The 10219-nt window shown below is 41.2% G+C and overlaps 1 long non-coding RNA gene across 1 annotated transcript; it reads right to left on the bottom strand.

The window, feature by feature from the left end:
• Positions 1 to 2531: 2531 nt before the first annotated feature.
• LOC311228531 lies at positions 2532 to 6490 on the bottom strand. Its single transcript, XR_014619668.1, has 3 exons — positions 6417 to 6490; positions 5402 to 5527; positions 2532 to 2664 (listed from the first exon to the last, which is right to left on the bottom strand). It is a non-coding gene; the product is annotated as an uncharacterized lncRNA (long non-coding RNA).
• Positions 6491 to 10219: the final 3729 nt, after the last annotated feature.

The raw sequence follows: 10219 nt of genomic DNA, 5'->3' as shown, positions 1-10219 counted from the left end.
GAACTCAAAGTTCAGCAGTGAAACACTGTTATTTCACAGGTTTTTCCATAATTATTACAATCAAACTCCTTCAATTAAGTGACAGAACTTAAAGTTCAGCAGTGAAACACTGTTATTTCACAGGTTTTTCCTCAATTATTACGATCAAACTCCTTCAATAAAGTGACAGAACTTAAAGTTCAGCAGTGAAACACTGTTATTTTACAGGTTTTCCCATAATTATTACAATCAAACTCCTTCAATTAAGTGACAGAACTCAAAGTTCAGCAGTGAAACACTGTTATTTCACAGGTTTTTCCTAAATTATTACGATCAAACTCCTTCAATAAAGTGACAGAACTTAAAGTTCAGCAGTGAAACACTGTTATTTCACAGGTTTTTCCTCAATTATTACGATCAAACTCCTTCAATAAAGTGACAGAACTTAAAGTTCAGCAGTGAAACACTGTTATTTTACAGGTTTTCCCATAATTATTACAATCAAACTCCTTCAATTAAGTGACAGAACTCAAAGTTCAGCAGTGAAACACTGTTATTTCACAGGTTTTTCCTCAATTATTACGATCAAACTCCTTCAATAAAGTGACAGAACTTAAAGTTCAGCAGTGAAACACTGTTATTTTACAGGTTTTCCCATAATTATTACAATCAAACTCCTTCAATAAAGTTATGCCACTAAAAACTCAGCAGAGAAACACTGTTATTTTACAGATCTTTCCTAAATTGTTACAATCAAACTCCTTCAATAAATTGGCACCACTAAAAGTTAATCAGACAGACACTTTTATTGTACAGATTGTTAGAAACAAAAAGCTTCAAGTGTTAACAAATGCTCAGGATTGTAAAACTGCTTTATTTTGGAAGCAAGTGTGCTGTATAAAACAGATTCAAATGATTTAAAACTTTAGCTTGCAGTGTTTGTTCAAATGTAATGTTTAAATACAGTATGTAAAGTTAAAAACCTATAGAAGTACAATCTAAACACTATTTATGGATCAATATGCATGGCAGCTGCCACCATTGGTGTGTGAATGTGTGTGAATAGCAGTGGCGTCGCGTGGGTAAAATAACAGGGGAAGCCAAAAAAAAATTATAAAAAAAAAAATATTAAATATTTTTATTAATATTTTTTAATTTTTTTTTGTAAGCAGTCACCATGTACACTACAGTATGGCTCGGCGGCCAGTCAAACTTTCTTCTTATTTAATTAACAGATTGCAGAATGGGTACAATACAGTACGGCTCAATACACACAATTGTATAAGGGGATGCAGACCAGAGAAAGACGTTTGTCTTGTTTACATCAGGGTCATTAATACTGCTGGAGCATTGGTTAATTTTTGGTCCGATTTTTCCTTGCACGATTTTGCGCGCCGCGTGGGAGCAAATTCGAGACACATATTCGGTTGCAAAAAGGTGTCCCACGGTCTCATCTATGGCCGTGAATATTTTCACGCGGATCGGAATCACGGCGCGCCCGTGGGACACTTTTCCGTTTCGGCGAGTTTATTCCACGCTTTCTGTTTTCCTTTTCTAAGCATTTTAGGGGCTACATGTGATTGAGTAAAAGTTGCGGGACGCCCAGATGTTTCCACGATAGAAAGCTCGCGTGGATCCCATAATAGGCTCACTTAATACAGCGTTTTTAAAATCACGCGACATTTTCAGGGTCGCGAGCCGACCTTTTCCCCTCATTTTCGATGATGGAAGAGATTTAGGAAAAGCTTCGGCACGCCGAGAGGTCGCCGTGGATTTAGTCTCGCAAGGATCGGGGCAATATTCGGCCCGTGGGAACAGTTACGGGTTAATACAATGTTCAGAGTGCAGAGGGGAAAATATGCTGAGTGTTTTCCTCTCAGCCCCGTTTTAAACTTTTAGGGTGTGGCAGTCAGCTCGAATCTGATTGGCTAGGATCGGATTTGGACTCTATAATGCTGGAAGCCTGGAGAAAGAGACCTACCATCTGCCTCCTCTCCTGCTGCAGTGAGCATAGTGAGGCTGACAGTGTGTTAGAGGGAGTGAGAAGGAGAAGAGGGAGACATTTAAAAAAATATATATATATATATAACACAGATGCACAGATGAAAAAGAATGTAAACTATAAACAATTTTCATATTTCATATTTGATATTAATTCATATTTTAATATTAGGGAGGCATGGCTTCCGTTGGCTTCCATAAGGATTCGCCACTGGTGAATAGGTGAATGAGAGGCCATACGCGCTTTGGATAAAAGTGCTATTGCTATATAAGTGCAGTCCATTGAACATAACATAATGGCCAAGTAGTAAATTAAACTTTATGTCCACAATTCTGAACTATCCCTTCAATGTCATCAGATGATTTCAACTTTTAAAAGCGGAGAAAGCAACATATTGTGCTGTTGAACCGAGGGGGTTGTGGTCAGGTCTACAGTTTTTTAGCTTTACCATTTAATTTTTATATTGTTTTCCACAATATTCTCCCGACCCCTGGGGGCTCCATAATATATGTGAACATTATACTGTTTAATTCAGAATCCCAACTATACAGTGTATTACTAAGTAAAAATCAAAACATACCACACCACAAAAGGTCAATGAATCAGTGGCACAAGTGAAGAGCAGATAAGGAACAATCCTCCAGATTGGCAGTAATCAGCTGGATCCTTGGTGCATGGTGCATCTGGGAAAATTAAAAAAGGACACTATGATTCACTGGAAAGTCCGGGACTGTACATTAGGAGGGGGTGGGTGGTAGGAAAAAAGATACATACGGTGGGGAGGAGACTGTCTACAGATACACCTGTGTGATGTTGCTACGGAGTTAAGCTAATAAACGTATACTATACTCACAACCACAGCAGGGGACACAACTATTTTGTTACCCTGCCTTGTGGCGGACAGACCTCGCAAATGTCACTCGCCCAATAGCCTCCAGCTGCAACCACTCGAGCCCCTGAGTGATGACTGCTTGGCGCCGCCTCGGTAGAAAAAATTCCCTTTTCATGATATTTGGTGCCTCTGATTGGCTCAATTTTGTTTCAATCTGTATGCATCTACAAATCATATTATACCAGGTAGTCAATTCCGTTAGACTGCGAATCAAATTGACGGATCTCCCCAATCAAATTGACGGACATCCGTCTTGAGATGGAACACTTTAATGCCTGCATTCAACATCGATTATCTATTGTTCAGGATGTAGGAACGTTATACTTTTTCATTCATACATTCATACAAAAATACCTTCTAGAATATAAGTATGTTTTATCATTTTCTGTAGTAATTCCTAGAACGTGAGTTATAGACCTAAATGCATCGATTGCCGCTTATTCCCTAGACACGCTATATTAAAAAATTCAACTGTATATGATCGTATACGTTATGCGTCATCATGCACGGAGGAAAGGGGGGGGGGGGGGGGGCGTTTATAATTACGTGATCGTCAGTAAATGCTTTATGTAGTATGGGTGATATATTGATCAGATGGTTTGCAGTGAAATGAATAAATTGGGCTGGAAATAACGTTAGTGTCCTCTTACCGTGCGTCAAAGAGACTGGCGGTGAAATATCCCAAGTATAGGAAGTCGATCGCCTAGGTCCATTTCGGGTTTGTATGTCGCAATAAACGCCAAAATCATATCGATTATTAAGTTTATAAAGCGATCCATATGTACTATAGTGTCTGTCGGGAGCCTTGCAACAATGTCTGACGGCCGGATGAATTTAATTGACGCACAGCCCCCACTTCCTGTTGTTCGAGTGTAACTCGCCCGACCATCCACCAGGTGGCGGTATTGAGCCGTCGTTGTATTGAGCCGTAGGGTCCAGCTGCAGCGTTGGAGGTGTATACATAGACGCCTGCGCAATAGAGCACGCGAAGCATCTGCTCTACGACTATTGAACATGGGGGGGCAAACGTCTGATTTTGCTCCCCCACTTTTTAATCATATGAAAAATATGATATACCCCCCCCATCCCATATATAAATCTAACCATAACTACGTAATTTCAATCAAATTAATAATACGCAATGACACTTAATAGCAAGTTTTTAAGTTTCCAAAGATTGTGTGACCCCCCACTTTAATGGTTTGATCCAGTGCCCACGGGCCACGGTTCGTCGGCATGACGTATACGACATGTTGGGGGAGGAGGCGGCTTTTTCGAATGCCATTGAAAAATTCAGGCTGTGTGAATCCACAGTCACTTGCTCCTCAATGGGAAACCAACCTAGATTTACCCTGAAGGACTGGTTCTGGCCGAACCGTTCGTTATACAAGTATCACAGAGACATTACAAAGGTGCTCACAGTTGCACGAGGGGTTCGGACAGAGATACGGGATGGTTTGAAAGCTCGGTGTTGCTAATAAATATTTTTAATATTTTTTTATAAACTGCTCAAAGCGGCATTATTTCCGCCGTTGGGTGATCACAGCGCCTGCGCACCATCCCGTATCTCTGTCCGAAACCCTCGTGCAACTGTGAGCACATTTGTAATGTCTCTGTGATACTTGTATAACGAACGGTTCGGCCAGAACCAGTCCTTCAGGGTAAATCTAGGTTGGTTGCCCATTGAGGAGCAAGTGACTGTGGATTCACTCGGTGCAGCACAGTCACGAAAGGGGCTAGTATGGACCCTGATGTAAACAAGACAAACGTCTTTCTCTGGTCTGCATCCCCTTAACAATTGTGTGTATTGAGCCGTACTGTATTGTACCCATTCTGCAATCTGTTAAATAAAGTTTTCATTCATTCATTCATTCAGCCGCCGCGCTCACTGGGGCTATTGATAGCGTCAATTAATTGTTGTTGTTGTTGTTGGTACTGCCGCTGCGGATGTGAACGGGGCCGGAGGGGCTTTGGGAGGATGGGAAAGTTATTATTATTATTATAATATTAATTGGCTATCATACGTGCCTAGCTAGCGTTAGCTAAAAGAGCCCTCGCAGTGAAGTTATTATTATTATAGCTATCATACTGCAATATAAACTGAGTTTTGTTATTTTGGTCAAGATTGAAGGCTCTATATTGCAGGAAATTGCACATACAGGTGTTCATTAAATGTAAAAAAAAAAAAAAAATTTAAAAAAAAAGAATAAAAAAGAATCTTGCACCCCCACTTTCAACTATAACTAGGCGGCCATGGGTGTATATATGAATTTTGAATGCCATGGCGAAAAAATTCAATATTGATCTCAATAACGCTGTACAGCGAGATCTGGCGGTCAAAGCATGGCGGGCAATAACGCTTTACAGCGTGGATGTGTTAATAATGATTTGAAGATGTTTACACTTTTTTTTACAACCCTGCTGTTCTCCCAAGAATTAAATAAAGGTTTGATGATGATGACATGTCCTAGAAGAGAGATATAGATAGAGTGGGTGTGTTTGTGTTTGTACATGGAAGTTATACTCACATCAGCTTAAGGGAGATGCCATCCATGTCAATTCAGCATAGGATGATTCAGATGGCCTTGTGGTCAGCAGGGTCCCCCTCTGGCTGCTGGCCTCTGGTAGAGGTGTAGATCACCAGTGTCATCCCTCTGAGAACACAATTAGACTTTAGACAGTGGCTTGCGAGCACGATGAGCCTCATTTCTTTATTTTGTGATAGCTCTATCTATCTGATCTTATTACAAAATACTTGCCTCCTAGATCACTAAATGCGGGGCTCCTATCCTATTGAACATATTTTACTTTGTGTGTTTATTTTAACAATAATTTGTGATGCCATCACACAAACTGGCATTTAAATGGTAAAATTTCAAAAAGTCCTGCACCAGAATGCAGGAAATTAAGTTTTTGTAACAAAATAATTGTGTGTGTGTGTGTGTGTGTGTGTGTGTGTGTGTGTGTGTGTGTGTGTGTGTGTGTGTGTGTGTGTGTGTGTGTGTGTGTGTGTGTGTGTGTGTGTGTGTGTGTGTGTGTGTGTGTGTGTGTGTGTGTGTGTGTGTGTGTGTGTGTGTGTGAGAGAGAGAGATAGAGAGAGAGAGAATGATGGACAATTGATTGCTGTGTGAGAGAGAGAGAGAGAGAGAGAGAGAGAGAGAGAGAGAGAGAGAGAGAGAGAGAGAGAGAGAGAGAGATTAAGTACATTTGCTGAAATACAGTTGTTCTTAATTTTCTCACTTGCTATGTGAGAATGTTAGTTATTATGTTCTCAATGCCCCTTGCATTGTATGAGTTGTGTGGAAGCGTTTGCTAGTTCTAGTGCTATCCCTTTGTACATTGTGGCTGTGTCTGACAAAAGTTAACAATAAATAATGGTATTAGGAATACATTTGCCTCCTGCGTGAACTGTGCATAGCTGAATAGACTGTATTTTAACGCCGGTCATATGGTGGTACTTGGAGAGCCAGCTACATTCTCAGGTGGTACTTGGTGTAAAAAGTTTGAGAACCACTGATCTATCGTGTATAAAATTCAACTCACAATTCTACATGGGCTTCAGGTGGTGGTCTGCGTCTTCAGGTGGTGACAAACTTCCCGCAACTGGCGAAGAATCTCTGAAATATTGGATTGACAGTGACACACAACAGAATATTATTTTATGCCTGAATTTCCCCAAAATGGCTAATTGGACAGCACTTCTCCACCATCAGTGGCTATACGTGTCAGATAGGTGCAGATAGGAGAATCTGTCTGAATGACAAAGAAATCGCTTAACTCTCCCTCCCTCGGCAGCTATTGGCGCGACGGTGTAGCGGTCATTCCTATATGGCTATATGGCTATGACTATGAGCCCAGATGCAACGAGTAATTGTCTACTCAAAATCAACTAAGTGTCATGATTACGTCATTACAACCTGGGACTTGGATGGGAGAGCAGGAAAGATCCAATGTCTTCAGTCAAAAATCCGCCAATCAATGCAAAGGTAAACATACGTCTTTAGAGACGTTTTATATAAGAATAAACACCAGTGAACTTGTGTATAAAATTCAACTCACGCTACAGGCAGTCTCTGCCTGCGTGCAACTGCTGGTCTCTGGTGGTAATTCAGGAATGGCTTCAAGTTCCTCTGGCGAAGAATCTCTGAAATATTGAATACGACAATAAAAATGTTATGCCAGTGAGAGAGGGAGACGGAGATAGAGGGAGAGACAGACATAGCACTGCTGTGTCATCAAATGACAAAGGCTTTGGCAATGTAGGTGTTGTGTGAAGTGGAGGGGGTCGGGGTGAGAGAGACAGAAAGACAGAGATGAAAACACAGATAAAGGTGTGAAGTTTGAAGTGGGGTGAGAGAGACAGACAATATTGAATTGAAAGATAATACTTACTGAGCTGAATCAATGGCAGTGTGGTAATAGGGGCTGGAGTTATACATTGGCATTCCTAGAGAAAGAGCAACATAATTAACAAAATAAGGAAAAAATAAGCACCATCAAAGTAGTTATCAATGAGCACCATATAGCCTACAGTAGCAAGTGTACCTAGCTCCATATACCTAGCGCATGTCTGGTGGTAAAAACAAAACATGATTTGAGAATGTGTTAGTTAACTCACCTTGATAGCCTTGGGGGTGGCGATGATTGCCAGCGAATTCTAAAAAGAAGACGATCAAAATATTCAAAAAACCTTGTATGCAATTTATCAAGACTGTGTATATTATATATATATATATATATATATATATATATGTTTAGAGTAGCAGGAGTTCAAATATATCAGTCTTTCAGTCTTTCAAAGCCCCATTTTTTATATATAACAAAAGGCAGAATGAACATCACTGCCGCGCTGCTGGATTAAATTCTGAATTGCAGGTAGGCCTGAATAAGTATTTACTGTGCAAAATAACCAAAACCAGATAAACAATATCTGTTTTTTATGAAGCACAGATCATGTTAATTAAGTATTCTGAGTCTGAGCAGACAGAAAACCATCTTACCCTCAGCAAGGGATTCCTTTGTGCTGAAGACCCACAATGCAACACAACAACTTCAAGCTAAAATGCCTCATACAAAACGAAATAAAATATAGAGCCATGGCTGTGTCCCAAGTTTAACACAATTGAACTATAATAAAGTATTTGTTAACACTAGTTACAACAATGCTTATGTAACTATTAAAAACGTACATTTTAATCACGAAACAAAATGGCAGACTAACGTTAGCTAGCATGCTAGCTAGCTTGATTGATTGATTGATTGAAAACTTTATTAACAGATTGCAGAATGGGTACAATACAGTACAGCTCAATACACACAATTGTTAAGGGGATGCAGACCAGAGAAAGACTTTCGTCTTGTTTCCACCAGGGTCCCCCATTTTCAATTCATCAGGACATATATGACATACATGACATACAGATAGTCAGTACTGCTACATCTATACATTTATGACATACCAGATTTGCAAATACAGTACTGTTTGTGATACAGAAGGAGTCAAGAAAAGGGAGTATATACATTTGACGTAGAAACTGTACATTGGAGGAGGTTGGGTGGGGGGGGTTGGGTACACTGGGATATTGACAACCATACTGGGTAATTTACATTGGAGGTGGTTGGGGGGGGGGGGGGGGGGGCACACTGTATAAGCAAGCAAAACTGTACATTGAGGGGGGGGAGACTCTGTACAAACAAACAAAATTGTACATTGGACTATTGACAAAACCATACTAGGTAAATGACTGTACATTGGAGGGGGTTGGGTTAGGATATTTACAGGGGCCAGTGTTGAATTGCAGTCTCCCGTAGGTGTCTCTTGAGAGAGGTTTTGAAAGTGGGTAGTGATCCACATTCCTTTACAGCTTTGGGTAGGGCGTTCCACATTGATGTGGCATAATTGCGAAACGTGTTTAGTCCCTTATTTGAGCCGAATCTGGGTTTAACATGATTTGTGGAGCTCCCTCTGGTGTTGTGATCGTGGTATTCACTGACCTTTGGGAAGTATTTTGCCATGTACATGGGTACCTTGGTCGTGTAGTGTATCTTGTAGACCAGGCCCATTGCAAGTTGCTGTACTCTGTCATCTACTCTAAGCCATCCTAGGTTGTCAAAGTGGGCAGGGGTGAGGTGGGTTCTAGGAGTAAGGTCAAGCAGTAGTCTGACCAGTTTGTTTTGAGATGTTTGTAATTTTGTTTTTAGCGCCTTTGAGGTGCTTTGGTACCATGAGGTGCAAGCATAGTCGTAGTACCCCTGAATGAGTGCTCCTGCCAGAGTCTTCAGGGTATTCTTGTTTACCAGAGAGGAGATCCGGTACAAGAATCGAGTTCGTTGGTTGACTTTTTTTATTACATTGGATGCCATTTTGTCACCGGAGAGATTAGCCTCTAGGATGGAACCCAGGTAGGTAATTTCATCTTTCCTTGTGACAATATTGTCACCCACTGTAACTGAGAAGCCGTCGGTCTTGCTGAGTTTGTTATTTGAACCGAAGAGAATGGACTCTGTTTTGCCCATGTATAATGATAGTTTGTTATCAGCGAGCCATATGCAGATTCTGCCTAGTTCCGAGCTGAGGGTTTTTTCAACCTGTAACTTGTTCTTGTCAGAGACCAGCAGGGCTGAGTCGTCCGCAAACAGGAACAAGTTGCAGTCACAAGCTGACGACATGTCATTTGCATAAATTAGGAACAGTAGCGGTCCTAGTATGCTTCCTTGTGGAACACCACAGCTCACTGTGAGGGGGGGGGATAGGGTACCGTTTACCTCCACCATCTGTTCCCTCCCCTCAAGGTAGGATTGCATCCAGCTCACTGATAGGCTATCAAAACCAATTGCTTTTAGCTTGTCAATCAGAATGGAGTGATTGACCGTGTCAAAGGCCTTTTGTAGGTCCAGCATGACCATGCCGCAGTATTTGCCTGCGTCCACCTCTTGTTTGATGTGGTCATTCAAATAGAGAAGGCATGTGTCAGTGGAGTGGGATGTTCTGAAGCCAGATTGGAATTCGTAGATTAGATTTTTTTCCGCTAGGTACTTTTCGACCTGTTCGTAGACTATTTTTTCCATGACTTTCGAGATGGAGGTGAGAATAGAAACAGGGCGGTAGTTGCCTGGGTCTAATTTGCTGCCCTTTTTGTGCAGAGGGGTCACCCTCGCAATTTTGAAGTCCTTGGGGACGTGTCCCTGTTTTATGGAGAGGTTTATTATGTGTGTGATGATTGGGGTGATGGCGGCTGCTGAGTCTCTGAGGAATTTGGAGGGGATGTTGTCATGGCCAGTGGCCTTGTTAGGTTGGAGGGCGCTCAGTTTATTGAGTACCTCATCTGTTGTTACCATTTCCAGTT

The sequence above is a fragment of the Notolepis coatsorum genome, assembly GCF_963971535.1.
Source record: "Notolepis coatsorum genome assembly, chromosome: 5".
NCBI lineage: Eukaryota > Metazoa > Chordata > Actinopteri > Aulopiformes > Paralepididae > Notolepis > Notolepis coatsorum.
Note: the sequence above shows the minus strand (reverse complement) of the source record. Positions and strands in the feature narration are given on the sequence as shown.